The sequence below is a fragment of the Bubalus bubalis genome, chromosome 11 (assembly GCF_019923935.1).
Source record: "Bubalus bubalis isolate 160015118507 breed Murrah chromosome 11, NDDB_SH_1, whole genome shotgun sequence".
Taxonomy (NCBI): domain Eukaryota; kingdom Metazoa; phylum Chordata; class Mammalia; order Artiodactyla; family Bovidae; genus Bubalus; species Bubalus bubalis.
In genome coordinates, this window is record NC_059167.1 from 52,557,997 (window position 1) to 52,576,102 (window position 18,106).

General features: G+C 41.4%; 1 protein-coding gene across 2 annotated transcripts in view; it reads left to right on the forward strand.

Annotated features, from left to right (window-relative positions):
* Window positions 1-18,106, forward strand: part of GCNT3 (glucosaminyl (N-acetyl) transferase 3, mucin type) — a 137,541-nt gene that overhangs the window by 62,855 nt on the left and 56,580 nt on the right. The window contains exon 2 of one of the 2 annotated variants that reach the window (XM_044925065.2): window positions 7,819-7,871. The exons of the other annotated variant lie outside the window; for it this stretch is intronic. The gene's annotated coding sequence lies outside the window, so the exon portion shown is untranslated. The remainder of the gene's footprint in view (window positions 1-7,818; window positions 7,872-18,106) is intronic. 2 annotated transcript variants of the gene reach the window in all.

Consider the following 18,106-nt stretch of genomic DNA (forward strand, 5'->3'; position numbering starts at 1 on the left):
TGAGGTCCATACTGTTTCTGTCCTTTATTGTGCTCATCTTTGCATGAAATGTTCCCTCGATATCTCTAATTTTCTTGAAGAGATCTCTAGTCTTTCCCCTTCTATTGTTTTCCTCTATTTCTTTGCATTGTTCACTTAGGAAGGCTTTCTTGTCTCTTTTTGATATTCTTTTGAACTCTGCATTCAGATGGCTATATCTTTCTTTTCTCCTTTGTGTTTCACTTCTCTTCTTTCTCAGAAGGCCTCTTAAGCAACCATTTTGCCTTTCTGCATTAATTTTTTTGGTGATGGTTTTGATAAGTGCCTCTTGTTCAATGTTATGAACCTCCGTCCATAGTTCTGCAGGCACTCTATCAGATCTAATCCCTTGAATCTATTTGTCATTTTCACTGTATAATTGTAAGGGATTTGATTTAGGTCATACCTGAATGATCTAGTGGTTTTCTCTACTTTCTTCAATTTAAGTCTGAATTTTGCAATGAGGAATTCATGATCTGAGCCACAATCATCTCCTGGTCTCATTTTTGCTGACTTTATAGAGCTTCTCCTTCTTTGGCTTCAAAGAATATAATCAATCTGATTTTGGTATTGACCATCTGGTGATGTCCATGTGTAGAGTTGTCTCTTGTGTTGTTGGAAGAGTGTGTTTGCTATGACCAGTGCGTACTCTTGGCAAAACACTATTAGCCTTTTCCCTGCTTCATTCTGTACTCCAAGACCAAACTTGCCTGACTTCCTACTTCTGCATTCCAATCCCCAATGATGAAAAGGACATCTTTTTTTTTGGTGTTCTAGAAGGTCTTGTAGGTCTTCATAGAACCATTCAACATCAACTTCTTTGACATTAGTAGGTGGGGCATAGACTTGGATTACTGTGATATTGAATGGTTTGCCTTGGAAATGAACCAAGATCATTCTGTCATTTTTGAGATTTTTTTGCACCCAAGTACTGCATTTTGGATTCTTTTGTTGACTATGAGGGCTACTCCATTTCTTCTAAGGGATTCTTGCCCACAGTAGTAGATATGATGGTTATCTGAATTAAATTTGCCCCATCATATCCATTTTAGTTCACTAATTCCTAAAATTTTGATGTTTACTTTTGCCATCTCCTGTTGACCACTTCCAATTTACCTTGATTCATGGACCTAACATTTCAGGTTCCTATGCAATATTGTTTTTTACAGCATCGGACTTCACTTTCACCACCAGACACATTCACAACTAGGTGTTGTTCCTGCTTTGGCTCAGCCTCTTCATTCCTTCTGGGGCTATTTCTCTGCTCTTCTCCTGTAGCATATTGGGCACCCACTGATGGGGGAGGGGAGGAGGGTTCATTTTTCATTGCAAGCTTGTGCAAGCTTCCTGATGGGAGGGAGTGGCTGTGGGGAAATCTGGGTCTTGTTCTGGTGGGTAAGGTCATGATTAGTAAGTCTTTAATCCAATTCTCTGCTGATGGGTGAGGCTGTGTTCCCTCCCACTAGTTTGGCCTGAGGCCAGACTATGATAGGGGTTGGCAAAAGGAGTTAAGCCTGCTTGACCTTGGGCCTCCCAAGACCTTTGTAGTCAGTGCTCCTGACTCTGGGGCAGTCCACTGTCAATCCATGCCTCTGCCAGAGACTCTTAAGCACACAGGCAAGTCTGGCTCAGTCTCTTGTGGGTCACGCTACTTTTTCCTGGGTCCTGGTATGCACAAGTTTTGTTCATGCCCTCCAAGAGTCTGTTTCCCCAGTCCTCTGGAAGTCCTGTAATGAAATCCTGTGGACCTTCAAAATCAGATTCCTGGCTATACGCAGTCCTTTGCTAGATCCCCAGGTTGGGAAGTCTGCTGTGGGGCCTAGAACTTTCATAGCAGTGTGAGAAATTCTTTGGTGTAATTGTTCTCAAGTTTGTGAGTCGCCCACCCCAGTTCTATATTGGGACTAGTGGTGACCTTCTTTAAGAAGGCTTACGCACACACTGTGCCTTCTAGGACTGCTGTTGCCAGAGTCTTTGTCCCCATGGCAGGCCACTGCTGACTCATGCCTCTGCAGGAGCCCCTCAAACAGTCAAAGGCAGGTCTGTCTCAGTCTCTTATGGGGTCCTGCTCTTTTCCCTCCATCTTGGTGTGCACAAGGTTTTGTCTGTGCCCTCCAAGCATCTCTGGCAGGTATGAGGCTTGATTTTAAATGCGATTGCCCCCTCTTACCATTTGTTGTGGCTTCTCCTTTGCCCTTGGATGCGGGGTATCTTTTTTTTGGTGGGTTCCAACATTCTTCTGTCTATGGTTGTTCAGCAGCTATTTGCAATTTTGGTGTTCTCGCAGGAGATGAGTGCATGGTCTTCTACTCCGTCATCTCTGTACCCACCTGATAAGATACCATGGACTGGTCACAAGACATACACCTGCAGATTTCAGCAGGACACGCAGCCTATAATTGTCATATAGAAGAGATCATTTATTACGGATGTTAAGGGAACATATTCTCCCTGGCTTACTGTTTGTTACTTAACTTTGCTTGTGGTGTATTTTGCCATACTAAAATGTTTAACTTCTAGACTGTTAAGTCTCAAGGTTTTAAGATTTTATTTATAGCATCTGTGTTACCTATCTTTCTTTTTTTAAAATCACATTTCCCTTTAAGCAATACAAATATCCTTTGTTTTTCTAACATTTTTATATTAAAACTTTTAATCAGTTTGGATTTATTTGTACATGGAATGAGGTACGGGTCTAACTTTGTCTTCTAGGTGGATAACTAATTATGCTAGAGCTATTATTAAATAAGTGTTTTGCTGGATATATTGACAAGTATTATTCAAAAGTAAAAAATTGTGAAGTTTAGGTTTTCTTAACGCTCAAGCTAGTTGCGCACTATTAATAATTAATGACTCCAAAAATACTTTGGAGAGCTTGCTAAATGCAAGGCTCTGAGTGGTACAAACAGGGATAAGATATGCTTCCCTTTGCTGAAGATACACACACACTGAAGTGGCCCTTTCTCCTCACCTCCTTGGCTGATCTAGGCAGTTTACTTGAGAACTCTAAGCCTCTATTTTATCATCTGTGAAATGGGAATAACAGCAACATATTCATAGGATTGCTATCAAACTAAATGAGTGAAACATTTTGCTATGTCTAGTCCATAAAAAGCACTAAACAAGCATTAAGCAGATAAGATTTAGAGCAAGTTTTATTAGCAAGAGGGATTACCATAATCCCTCCGTATTTTTAAAGTTTGAGAGCGCTCAGTGCTCAATATTGATTTGTTGAATGGCCAAGTAAATGGTGGTTTCCCTGGAACCATGGGTTACTCACTGTTGCTTCTCTAGAAAAGGACTTTTCTTCAAAGAGAAGGAAAGAGTTGACATAGATCTCAAAAAAGCATCTAATTAATAGTAACTAACATCTATAGAGCATTTCTTTGGGCCCAGCTATTGTTTGTACTGCTCTTAAGGTTTTACATACATACATTTTTTATTGTAGCTCTGTGAAGTAGAACTCATTCTTTTTAAAATGTTTATTTGTTTATTCATGGCTGTGCTGGGTCTTTGTTGCTGCACATGGTCTTTCTCTGTGGTGAGCAGGGGCAACTCTTCATTTCAGTGCGTGGGCTTCTCCTATCAGCGGTTTCTCTTGTTGCAGCGCATAGGCTCCAGGTGAGCAGGCTTCAGTAGTTCCAGTACTCAGGCTCAGTAGTTGTGGTGTATGAGCTTAGTTACTATGGGACATGTGAAATATTCTGGGACCAGGGATCAAACTCATATCCCCTGCACTGGAAGGCAAATTCCTATCTACTGTACCACCAGGGAAGTCCAGAACTCATTCTTGATGAGGAAACCAAGTGTTGACTTAAAAAAATATACAATGTGAGAGTTGTGAGTTAAGTTTTATTTGGGGCAAAATAGGCCTGTAGCCTGGGAGACAGTGTTTCATATAGCTCTGAGAAACTGCTCCAGGGAGCTGAGGGGAGGAGCGAGGAGTTTTGCAACAATGGGTTATTATTAATGAACGAAAACCAGATATCTCAAGGAACTTAGCACTTTTCCATGCATGGAAAGATGCAAGAGTCTGTGCTCACTGAAATCATTCCTTTCATATGCACCTCAACTATCTGGGGTCAGTATTCTGTGTTTTCACATCTTGAGTTTCCTAAGGCTCACATGAAGAAGGGCTGCGATGGCTGATGACTGTGACATGCTTTGCTTACTGACATGGCAGGAAATGTTCCATTTTTTCACAGGGTGCAGAGAAGTTAAGTAACACTTCCAAGAAAGTCATACTGCTAAGAAGTAGCAAATTTGGATTTGAACCCAGGGATTGTGATTCCGCTTTGGTGCCTGCAATACAGCATTGGGCAAGCAGGGAGTGCACTGCAGTGGGTGCTGTGTGGTCAGGGCGCTGAATCCCCCACAGTTGCTGCATCAGAAGTGGTGCAGTGGCTCCTTTCTCATCGGATTTAGTTCATCCTAACACCAGCCCTTTAGATGGAGTGGCATGGCTTCTTAGTGGTCCAGTGTCCTTATCTCAGCATTGTGAGGCCAAGTAGTGAAACTAATGTATGGTAAGAAATATCAGCCTCCTTCACTTGAGGATGTTAAGGTCACTTCCATGTGGAAACACTTCCTTATCACCATCTTTTCTCTTGGCAGAAGTAAACGTAATTTCAGATCCCTGGAATGATATGACTAAACAACATTCTTCCCTTTTTATAGATTAAGAAAGCTCAGAAAAATTGCTCCCAGCAATTGATTAAATCCTATGATATGTTAGCCTGGTGAAATCACATTGGAAGGGTTTGAACTTGGAGGAAGTCTACAATATGGAGAGGAAGGGTAGTCTAGCAAGTCCAAGGCTCAATATAGGAGCATTAGGCTGTATGACTGAGCATGGTCTAGCCTATTTTGACAGGGATAAGGGGGTATGTGAGAGGGTGGGGATGAGGAAGAATTCCTGCAGTTCTGTGGGAGGTAGCATCTGTCAGGTGCTTTATAATTTGTTTGACCAGGCGTTTGACATGCTTGGCCATGTCTCTTTCCTCTTGGACAACATAGGAACAGTAAACCTATTACCCTATTTACTGAAAGCTGTGACGTGAAATACTTCAGCCTGTCCAAAACTCTCAGCCAGGCCAAGCCCATGGGAGCTTAAACAAATAATTGTTGTATCAGGAACTAGAAGACAGGAAAAAAAAAAAAAAAAGACATTGTAGTCCTTGAATGATCAAAACTAGTATTTTCCTGCTGGTTGACTTTTTTTTTTTTTTTAATTGCTTTAACCCAGTAAAATTTAAGACCAATCAGTCAAAGAAATTGTATTGTTCAGAGGATAAGGCCCCCCACTCCTCTCAGCTGTACCCCCTGGTCTCCACCTGACTATGCAAACAAGCAGATGGCAGATACTCGCTGCCCAGTAGGGGCCCTTTGAATGAGGAAATGAGCTAAGATGTCTCTGACCTGGGACCTCATATTATCATTCAAACAATGTTTACAAAGTGGTCCTCAAGCTCTGAGTAATTGCCTAGCATATAGTTCTAAGCAAAAAGATTAAACTTTATAAATGTATGGGTAGAATGACTTTTACAATTTTATTTATTTTTTAAACTTGAGTTTCTCCATGCTTTTATCTTTAAAATGTTTGTTTTTAACCAAAGGGTAATCACTTTGCAATAATGTGTTGGTTTCTGTCATATTTATGGCCCAGCTGGTAAAGAACCTGCCTGCAATGAGGGAGACCTGGGTTCGATCCCTAGGTTGGGAAAATCCCCTGGAGAAGGGAGAGGCTACCCACCCCAGTATTCTGGCCTGGAGAATTCCATGGACTCTCTAGTTCATGGGGTTGCAAAGAGTCGGACACGACTGAGCAACTTTCACTTCTGTCATACACCAACATGTCCCCTCCCTCTTGAAACTCCCTCCCACCTCCCACCTCATCCCACCCCGCTAGGTTGTCACAGAGCCCCGGTTTGAGCTCCCTGAGTCATATAACAAATTTCCTCTGGCTATCTATTTTACATATGGTAGTATATATGTTTCCATGTTACTCTCTACATTTGTCCCACCCTCTCCTTCCCCTTCCTGCGGTGTCCACAAGTCTGTGCTCTGTGCTGCATCTCTATTAGTGCCCTGCAAATAGGTTCATCAAATAGTACCATCTTTCTAGATTCCTTATATATGCATTAATATACAATATTTGTTTTTCTCTTTCTGACGTATTTTACTATGTATAATAGGCTCTAGGTTCACCTACCTCATTAGAACTGACTCAAATGTGTTCCTTTTTATGGTTGAGTCATATTCCATTGTATGTACATTGTATATATGTACCACATCTGTTGATGGACATCTAGGTTGCTTCCAGGTCCTAGCTATTGTAAATAGTGTGGCAATGAACATTGGGGTACATGTGTCTTTTTCAATACCCAGTTTCCTCAGGGTATATGCCAATTAGTGGGATTGTTGGATCGTATGATAGTTTTACTCCTAGTTTTTAAAGGAATCTCCATACTGTCTTCTATAGTGCCTGTATCAGTTTACATTCCCACCAACAGTGCAAGAGGGTTCCCTTTTCTCCACATCCTCTCCAGCATTTACTGTCTGTAGATTTTTGGTGATGGCCATCCTGACCCATGTGAGGTAATTTTGAATTGTAGTTTTGATTTGCATTTCTCTAATAATGAGTGAACTAAGATCATGGCATCTGGTCCCATCACTTCATGGGAAATAGATGGGGAAACAGTGGAAACAGTGTCAGACTTTATTTTCTGGGGCTCCAAAATCACTGCAGATGGAAATTGCAGCCATGAAATTAAAAGACACTTACTTCTTGGAAGGAAAGTTATGACCAACCTAGATAGCATATTCAAAAGCAGAGACATTACTTTGCCAACAAAGGTCCGTCCAATCAAGGCTATGGTTTTTCCAGTGGTCATGTATGGATGTGAGAGTTGGACTCTGAAGAAAGCTGAGTGCTGAAGAATTGATGCTTTTGAACTGTGGTGTTGGAGAAGACTCCTGAGAGTCCCTTGGACTGCAGGGAGATCCAACCAGTCCATTCTAAAGGAGATCAGTCCTGGGTGTTCTTTGGAAGGACTGATGCTAAAGCTGAAACTCTAGTACTTTGGCCACCTCATGTGAAGAGTTGACTCATTGGAAAAGACTCTAATGCTGGGAGGGATTGGGGCAGGAGGAGAAGGGGATGACAGAGGATGAGATGGCTGGATGGCATCACCAACTCAATGGACATGAGTTTGAGTGAACTCTGGGAGTTGGTGATGGACAGGGAGGCCTGGCGTGCTGCGATTCATGGGGTTGCAAAGAGTCAGACACAACTGAGCGACTGAACTGAACTGAATAATGAGTGATGTTGAGCATCTTGTCATGTGTCTTTTAGCCACCTGTATTTCTTCTTTCGAGAAATGTCTGTTTAGGTCTTCTGCCCACTTTTTGTTTGGGTTGTTTGTTTTTCTGGTATTGAGTTATACTAACTGCTTGTATATTTTGGAAATTAATCCTTTGTCAGTTGTTTCATTTGCTGTTATTTTCTCTCATTCTGAGGGCTGTCTTTTCACCTTGTTCATAGTTTCCTTCATTGTACAAAAACTTTTAATTTTAATTAGTTCCCACTGGTTTGTTTTTATTTCCATTACTCTAGGAATCTAGGATAGATTCCATTACATCTATCTATATTTAGATATATTACCACACAGACTGTGGTTCTTGGTCATTGAGTCTGTCCCCCACTCTCACTATAAAAGGTTAAAAACATCATCCAAACCAATCTAGCCTCCATGATCTTTAGTTTGACTCTTTACTTTTTTCTCTTTTTATTTTATACAGTTCAAAATGGAGAAACTTCTAATTTTTTCTCGAGATTTTTCGGTGCACAACTTGTAAGTGAATTTCTTTTTATTCTTTTTTTAATTTACCAATGTTGTGTTGGTCTCTGCTGTACAACGATGTGAATCAGCCATAACTCTACATGTATCCCCTTCCTCTTGAGCCTCCCTCCCATTCCCCCTTCCCACTTCTCTAGGTCATCACAGAGCACCAGACTGGGCTCCCTGTTTTATATAGCAACTTCTCACCAGCTATCCATTTTAAACATGATAGTGTATTTATGTTGATGCTACCTTCTCTATTCGTCCCACTTTTCCCCTCCCCAACTGTGTCCATAAGTCCATTCTCTACATCTGTGTCTCCAGACCTTCTATTCAAATAGGTTCATCAATACCATTTTTCTAGATTCCATATATGTGTGTTTATATATGATATTTGTTTTCTGACTGACTTCTGTAAGTGAATTTCTAAAGTCTGTATTGCAATCTAAAACTCATAAGTGATTCCTCATCCCCCTCAGTAGACAAGCCTTCCAATCTCCAGAATAGAACATGTATTTCAAATACTGTGCAGTACACTTTCTCTCCAAACCTGTTTGAAGTTAAGTCCTCTCTTGAAAGAAAAAGCAATCCATGAAACAAGATTAACTTACAGGTGAAATATTATAATTCCACTTTATACAGAAAGTAACATTTTAAAGCTGCTTGTTTGAGAAAAAGCAAAAGAAACCTTTTAATCTGTGTAACAGAAAGAACACAGGTTGAGAAGCCTGTGTGGTCTTGCACAGACCATGATCTTGACCATCTAACAGATCTGTAAAATGCTTTATCACCACCCCCCTCCTCTAGATAAAACAGGAATCACCATATGGCAAATTCCTTCACTCTGTACTGACCCACTCAACCCCTTCATAGTCCCTCTTGTCGTGAGGTAGGAGCTGCTTGGGTCTTGTCATAGTAACAAAAAAGTGAAAGCAAAATCCCTTTTCAAGGGACATTTCACTCCCTTCTCTATTCATAGCCAAGCTTATCTCTGGAGTTGTCTACACACTCTATTTCTCTACCTTGCTTCCTCCCCTTAACCCACTCTCAGCTAACCCACTGCTTCTGCCCTTCCTAAGATCTCCCATAAACCCTTCAGACTTTTCAGGCTTTTGTCACTTTCCAGAAGCATTTGCTTCTCCTCCTTGAAGTCCCTCCCCACCCCTCCATGTGGACCATTTTCTGTGAGAGATATCACCTTCTATTCAGATACCCAAGCTAGAAATTTGGGAATCATTCGTGACTCTTCCTCTTCTCATACTCCATCCACCATAAAGTCCTTTCAATTCTGCCTCCTAACAGCCATCTCTAGAATGTGATGGCCACTTTTCCCCAGCTTCAGGAGAGGACATGTAGTGGTTGAGAGCATTGGTGGATTCTGACTCTGTCCTCACGGCTATGCAGCAAAGGGGAGATTGTTCAGCTTCTCCCTGCCTCATTTCAAATGTAAAGGAAATACTAGTAATAGTGCCTTCCTCGTGGGCTTGCTGTGGGGATAAATGATCAATACATGTCACGTGCGTGGCCCCATGCCTAGCTTTGTGAGTGTGTTAGGCAAGTTCTGATAGTGTTGCTCTCCCAGGTGGCTTAATTTAACTGAGAGCTAGTCTAACACGCTCCTACCTGGGTCCTCTGCTCTAGTCTTACTCAGGTGTATATGCACCCCACCAACAGGCAGGTAGTTATATAGCTTCTTCTGTGTCACCTTGTCACAGAGGGAAAAAGGTTAACTTCTCACCTTAGCCTAAAAGGTATCTCATGAACAAGCTACTTGTTCATGCTGCCAGCCTCATCTGTGGCTGTTGTCCCAACTCAAGAGCTTCAGCCTCTTGTCATCTGTCCTACTGGAAGCCTCCCTCTATCTTCATACATTCAGAGGTGTCCACATGCTGTCCTTCTGTCTGGAAAGCCCCTTCCCTCCCCTCCTTCCCATGGTCAGACTGCCTTCCAATGTCTCAGGCAGTCATATTCCCTGGGAAGCCTTCCCAGATCTCTTCATTCTTCCCAGCAGAAGTCAGCTGGCCAATGCAGCTCATGTGGGGAGCCAGGCTCCTTATCCATCCGGGAGCACCATGGTCTCACCCTCAGTCCATGTTGTACCTGAAAGGATGAGAACAGAACAGATGGGCCTGGAGAGCTGCTTTAGAGATGACTTTAACTTTCTTGTTCTGTTTTTGTTCTTTTATTCATTGTGTGTAGAACTGCTCAACAGGGCCAGATAATTTCTTTACAATTAACAGGACACTCCTCTGGGAACCACTCTTTTAGGGGAAGCTGTTCAGGATTCCCTCCCCAGCAGACATGGAGCAGCCCAGCCCGTTTCTTGGTCTTGAGCTCCTGAAGAGGGCCCATTCACCAGCTGGCTTGGTGGTCAAGTCTGGGGCCGAAGTCAGAAAGCCTGGGGTTGCCTCTTTCTTTTGTCAGTTTCTTCAGTCCAAACTCAGCTTGCCCTTGGGGTTGTCCTCATCTAGCCTTTCCAGGTACAGGAGCAGATCTGCTTACCTGAGATAGATTCCCTTTTCCATCCCTGTTTTAGAGTTTGTGTGCATTGGATCAGGCTTCTGATATGGCTCAGTGGTAAAGAATCTGCCTGCCAGTGCAGGAGATGTGGGTTCATTCCTTGGGTCAGGAAGATCCCCTGGAGAAGGAAACGGCAACTCATTCCGGTATTCTTGCCTGGGAAATTCCATGGATGGAGGAGCATTGGATAGATAGATTGGATGGATAGAGCAGTTGATAGAGGCCAGGCAGGGGGAAACTCAGGGTAACTAAAAGTGGATTTCAAGTCCAAGAGTTGTAACTGGGCCCATGCCCCTCTATTTCAGGGTACCCAGAACCACACATCCTGAAGCTGGTGCCCAGCCCCTGACCTGGGGGTGGGGGCAAGACTGGGCAGCAGCATCAATGTCCCTGAGCCTCTGCTTGTTCTGAGGGCAGCACTCCCAGCTCAGAGTGGGCCCATTTATCATAGCCACTGCAGAAAACAGGACAAGAGCAGGGATCTGCTGATGCAAAAGGAGAGTGGGCAGGAGGGCATCTCCTGGTCCACTGCTCCTGAGGGTTGGGCTGCACCCACTGGGGGTTGGGCTGGCACCTGCAAGCACTGTGGTCAGGTCTCAGAGTTGTTTCTAAAGAAGCAACAGCCAGAGTTAGGGCCCAGCTTTGCTCTCTGCCTATCTCACTGCCATCACCTATCCTCAATCAAGTAGCTAAATTAGGTAAAAATTAAAAATTTAATTGTTTTAATTACTTTGCAGAATAGTTTCTGTACTTATTTTATAGCCATGTAGTGCTTAAGAGTTTAATTTTCAAGGTATGGCTATAAGTTATTTGGTTTATCAAAAAATAGCTATTTGGTCATTGAAAATCTTGCTGAGTGTGCCCTTCTTTTAATACATTATTATTTTTTTTAAGATTTATTTATTTTTTTACTGTGGTGAGTCTTTGTTGCTGCACGTGGGCTTTCTTTAGTGGTGGTAAGTGGGGTGCACTCTTCATTGTGGTGTGTGAACTTCTCACTGCGGTGGCTTCTCTTGTGGAGCAGGGCTCTAGACACATGGGTTTCAGTAGTTGTGGCACGCAGGTTTAGTTGCCCTGATGCATGTGGGATCTTCCCATGCTGCTGCTGTTAAGTTGCTTCAGTCGTGTCCGACTCTATGCGACCCCATAGACGGCAGCCCACCAGGCTCCCCCGTCTCTGGGATTCTCCAGGCAAGAACACTGGAGTGGGTTGTCATTTCCTTCTCCAATGCATGAAAGTGAAAAGTGAAAGTGAAGTCATTCACTCGTGTCCGACTCTTCGCGACCCCATGGACTGCAGCCTACCAGGCTCCTCTGTCCATGGGATTTTCCAGGCAAGAGTACTGGAGTGGGTTGCCATTGCCTTCTCCGGGGATCTTCCCATACTGGGGATCAAATCCATGTCTCTTGCAATGCAAGGTGGATTCTTAATGACTGGACCACCAGGGAAGCCCCTTAACACCTTATTGACTGGGGGATTTTTGTAGACGCTAATGCCTGTGGCCAGTGTGATTTGTTACGTGAGTTAATATTGAAACACTCTGGTCCAATAATGTTTCGGTAACAAAAGACATATTAATACATCTCTGGTCAATAAATTATTAATAGAAAGAGAGATGGTAAATAGTTTTATTGTTGCTTTTTCCCATCTCCAATCTTAGAGCAGCAATTAGTGCTACTTAATCCTGCTTTATGGAGCTGGACACACATAAGCTCTTGCCAGTCTGGCAACATGTGTAAATCTTTCTTTTTTACTTAAGAGATGATTGACCTAGAACATTATGTTAGTTTCAGGTATGCAATGTTGATTCATTATATGTAATATTGAAACTGATCATCACAATAATCTAGTTGACATCTATTACCATGCATAGTTACACAATTTTTCTTCTTGTGATGAAAACTTAACAAAATTTATCTCTTAGCAACTTTCAAATATACAGTTGAGTATTATTAACTATAGTCACCATGCTGTACGTTGCATCCCCAGGCCTTATTTGTTTTATAACTGGAAGTATTTACTTTTCGACCCCCTTCATCCATTTTTGCCCATCCCTGACTTCCTGCTTCTGATAACCACTAATCGCTTCTCTGCGTCTGTGAGTTTGGAGTTTTCGCTTGTTTTTAGATTCCACATGTAAGTGAGATCATTCAATATTTGTCTTTCTCAGTTTGCTTTGTTTCACTTAGTATAAATGCCCTCATCCCTGTTGTCATAAATGCAAGATTTTATTTTTATGGCTAATATTCCATTATGTGTGGAATAATGCACTTAAAGAATCTGCCTACAATGCAGGAGACCAGGGGTTCAATCCCTGGGTCAGGAAGATCCCCTGGAGAAGGGAATGGCTATATTGCACATTATTTTAATCCATTTATCCAACAGTGGACATTTAGATTGTTTGCATGTCTTGACTATTGTAAACAGTACTGTAATAACATGGGATTGCAGTTATTCTTTTAGTTTCCTTTGGATGAATTCCCAAAAGTGGAATTGCTAGATCATATGGTGGTTCTATTTAAAACAATTTTTTAAAGAAACTTCCATACTGTTTTCCGTAGTGACTACACCAATTTATCTTTCCACCAACAAATGAAGAAGGGTTCTCTTTTCTCCACATACTGGCCACTGTTTGTTATTGGTAGACTTTTTTATAATAGTCATTCTCACAGGATAATAGTCATTCTCTGGCTCAGCTCCTGTGAGTCCTTCACACAGGACCCAATACCTCACTGTTGTTTTGATTTGTATTTCTCTAACATTTAGCAACATTGAGCATCTTTTTGTGTGCTTGTTAGCCATCTTTATTTCTTATTCATGAAAATGTTTGTTCAGATCTGCCTTCTTTTAATCAGACTTTTTTTTTGCCATTGAGTTGCATGATTTATATATATATTATATTATTAAATATTTATATTATATATTATATAATTAATAATATATAATTATATGATTATAAATATAAATATATATGATTATATAATTATAACATAGTATATAACATATAATATACAATATAATATATATAATATATAACATATATATTATATGCTATATTATATATTATAATGTATATATATTACATGTAATTATATATGATATATATAATTATAATACAATATATAGAATATATTTGTATTATATATAGGATATATTTGTATTATATATAGGATATAAATATTTTATATATAATATATATAATGGATATTAACCTTTATCAGGGAGAAGGCAATGGCACCCCACTCCAGTACTGTTGCCCAGAAAATCCCATGGATGGAGGAGCCTGGTAGGCTGCAGTCCACGGCATCGCTAAGAATCAGACACGACTGAGTAACTTCACTTTCACTTTCCACGTTCATGTATTGGAGAAGGAAATGGCAACCCACTCTAGTGTTCTTGCCTGGAGAATCCCATGGACAGAGAAGCCTGGTAGGCTGCAGTCCATGGGGTCGCACAGAGTCGGACACGACTGAAGCGACTTAGCAGCGGCAGCAACCTTTATCAGATACATGATTTGCGATTATTTTCTCCCATCCTGAGTTGCTTTTTCATTTCCATGATGGTTTCCCTTGATGTGCAGAAACTTTTTAGTTTGATGTAGTCCTGCTTTTAAATTTTTGCTCTGGTTGCCTTTGCTTTTGGTGTAAATCCAGAAAACCATTGCCAAGATCAATGTCAAGGACCTTACCCCCTGTTTTCTTCTAGAAGTTTTATGATTTCAGGGCCTTATGGTCACATCTTTATTCCATTATGAGTTGATTTTTGTGTATGGTGTGAAACAATGGTTCACCAGCAGCAGGACGGAAAAAAGGAAACTTTCTTCATACACATACAAAGGCTGTGATATTGACCAAAGATGGTGGCAAAATGTCTCTATGTGCTTGCACTGGTTGAGGGTGGACTATGGTGAAACTTGGAAGTGAATTCCTGAATTCTGGTGTCCGGAATGAGCCCACTATAGGCCTGGAGGCTGTTAGGAAGGGAGGAACCCATCCCCTTCCTGGCAGTTGTACCTCGCCCAGGGACATCTGGGAAAATAAAGTTGCCTGATCCCAGTCCAGAGTCCCCAGTCTCAGTCGTGGCCCTGAGCACAGAGAGTCACACCAGGGGGATCAGGACCAAGCTGTGTGCCTGGGGGTCCAGCAGTGAGTCCCCATCAGTCCTGATCCTGATGCATCTTGCTCACTTGACCGCCATTTGTCATGTCTCCTTCAGTTTCTTTCATCAGTCTTATGGTGTTCAGCCTGCAAGTCACCCCCTTGGTTAAATTTATTCCTAGGTATTTTATTCCTTTTGATGCAATTGTAAATGGGAGTTAAAAAAAATTCTCTTCCCAGTAGTTCTTTACTAGTGTATAGAAGTGCAATTGATTTTTGTATGTTGATTTTTTATCCTACAACTTTACTGAATATTTTTATTCTAAGAGTCTTTTACTTTTTAATTTTGAGAAAAATTTTGGGCTGCTCTGGGTCTTCATTGCTGCACATGAGCTTTCTGTAGTAGTTGCAGTGAGTGGGAGCTATTCTCTAGTTGCGGTGTTCAGGTTTCTCCTTGCAATGGCTTCTCTTGTTGTGGAACACGGCTGTAGGTCCTGTGGGCTTCAGTATTTGCGGCTCATGGGCTCTAGAGAATAGGCTCAGAAGTTGTGGTGCATGGGCTTAGTTGCCCTGAAGCATATGGAATCTTCCTGGACCAGGGATTGAACCTGTGCCCCTGCATTGGCAGGTGGATTCTGAACCTCTGGAACACTAGAGGAGTCCTAACAGTTTTGTGTGTGTGTGTGTGTGTGTGTAGCCTTTAGAGTTTTCTGCATATATTACAATGTCATCTGCAAATAGAGACAGTTTTATTTCTTTTTGATTTGGTTTTTCTTTCTCTTTCTTGCCTAATTGTTCTTGCTAGGACTACCGATACTATGAAAATAAGTTGTCTTATTCCTTATTTAAGAGGAAAAGTTTTCAGCTTTTCCCTGTTGAGTATGATGTTAGCCATTGGCTTGCCATGTATGACTTTTATTGGGTTGAAATACATTCCTTCTATACCCAATTTATTGAGAGTTTTTATTATAAATGAATGCTGAATTTTGTCAAATGCCATTTCTGCATCTTTTAAGATGATCATGTGATGTTTACCCTTCATTTTATTAGTGTTGGGTATCACATTGATTTCTTTGTGGATGCTGAACCATCCTGCATCCCTGGAATGAATCCCACTTGATTCCGGCATATGCTCCTTTTAAAGTATTCCTAAATTTGGTTTGTTAATATTTGTTGATTATTTGCATCTTTGTTAATTAGGGATATTGGTTTGACCTGTAGTTTTCTTTCCTTATAGTGACCTTATTAGATTTTGATATCCTGGTAATGCTGGCCTCATAAAATGAGTTTGGGAATGTTCCTTCCTCATTTATTTTTGGAAGAGTTGAGAAGGATTGGTGTTAATTCTCTGAAAGTTTGTAGAATTCACTAGTGAAGTCATGTAATTTCTGGACTTTTGTCTGTTGGGAGATTTTTGGGTTACTGATTCACTCTTCTTACTGATAATGCATCTGTTCAGATTTTCAGTTTCTTCATGATTTAGCCTTGGTAGGTTATATGTTTTATCCATTTGGGACATACTCTAAAAATAATATTTCAAGGTTTTGTATGAATCAAATGAAATAATATATGTGAATGCATTTTATAAATAGTTTAAGAAAGAATATAGATTTTATTATTATCATTAATTTTCTGAAGTTTGTTCATTGTCTTCTGATTGTCTCTTTAAATCTGCTGTTATATAGGGATCAGGCCTGTATGAATGCTCTGAGTAATAGGTGGAGGTGTTGTCATATATATAAAATGTGTGAACTTAAAAAAAAAAAGTATCCATTTGTTCTACATTGTCCAATTTGGTGTGTAATTGCTCATAGTAGTCTTTTATGGTCCCTTGATTTCTTTGGTATGCATTGTAATGTCTCCTCTTATAGTCATCTTCTTATTACTTTCAATGCTGTTGGCAGAAGTATTTCTTCTTGATAGTAGAAATGAAAAATTTAACAGAATATCTAGAGAAAGAATCATGTGAAACTTTAACCTACTTGCCATTGCTCTGGAAGTCACTCCTAACTTTGTTTGCCAGATTTTATGTTGTGGGGAAAGCAAGGGCAACAGAGCCAGAAATCCTGACTGATTACAGGCACCAGCCTTGAAAGAGCATGTCTGAGTTGGATAAAACACATGTAAGCCAGCTGTCTCAAACTTTTCTGCCTGGTAGGGGACATCTTCCCTTTTTACCCAAATAACACAACTCTCCCGTCTATGATGGAGATAGGATTTTCCCCTGTTTTCTCTCCCACAAGTGTTTCAGAGACCACCTAGATGATATGAACCGTCTCCCTCTCTGTCCTAAGGTTTGCTTGTGTCAGTCATGGCTGTTGCTTCTGATGCTCCCTGGAAGAATAGTCTAGACATCACTAGATGGCCTTTCCAAGGTGTTGCCATCCCTGCCCTCAGACAAGGACACAGGCTTTTTGCCTAGTAAAGTTAGTTATCTATTTTACACATGAGTGTATGTATGTCAATGATACTTTTTCAATTTGTCCTACTTGCTCCTTCCCCCACTGTGTCCACTAGACCTTACTCTACATCTCTACATCTGTGTCTCCATTTCATCTTCGTGAATGAGTTCATCAGTACTGTTTTTCTAGATTCCATATATATGTTTTATATATTTTTTCTTTCTGACTTATATTTGTTTTTCTCTTTTCTGACTTCACTGTCTATAATGGATTCTAGTTTCATCCACCTCACTACAATTATAGCTGAGTAATATTCCGTTGTATATATGTACCACATCTTCTGTATCCATTCACCTGTCAGTGAACATCTAAGTTGCTTCATGTCCTGGTGTAAATAGTACTGCAGTGAACATTGGAGTGCATGTGCTTTTATTTATTTTAAATTGAAGGATAATTGCTTTACAACATTGGTTTCATTTCTGCCATACATCAACATGTATTAACCATAGGTGTACATATGTCCCCTCTCTATTGAACCTCCCTGCCACCTCCCACCCTTTCTCACCCCTCTAGGTTGTTAGAGACCCCAGGTTTGAGTTCCCTGAGTTATACAGCGAATTTCCATTGGTTATCAAAGGAGAAGCCCCAGCAAGGCGGTAGGAGGGGCTAAATCACACTTAGAACCAAACCCCGTCTCCAGCAGAGATAATCGGAGGGCTCAAACAAAACCTTGTATGCACTAGGAGACCTCACAGAGACTGAGCCAGCCCTACCTTTGAGTGTTTGAGTGTCTCCTGCAGAGGTACTGGTCAGCAGTGGCCTGCGCAGGGGCAGGGGCTCTGGGTGCAGCAGATCTGGGTATGGCATAAACCCTCTTGGAGGAGGTTGCCATTAACCCCAACACAGAGCCACCAGATGGCAACCCACTCCAGTACTCTTGCTTGAAAAACTCCATGGACTGTTGCCTACATGGACTGTTGCCTGAGGAGTCTGGTAGGCGACAGTCCATGGAGTCGCAGAGTCAGACACAACTGAGTGACTTCATGACTTCACGAGAGCCACCAGAACTTACACAGGATTGGGGAAACAGACTCTTGGAAGGCACAAACAAAATCTTGTGTGCACCAGGACCCTGACCCAGACTTACCCACGAGTGTCCAGGAGTCTCCAGCGGAGGCATGGGTCAGTGGTGCCCTGCTGCAGGGTCTGGGGGCACTGAGAGTGCCA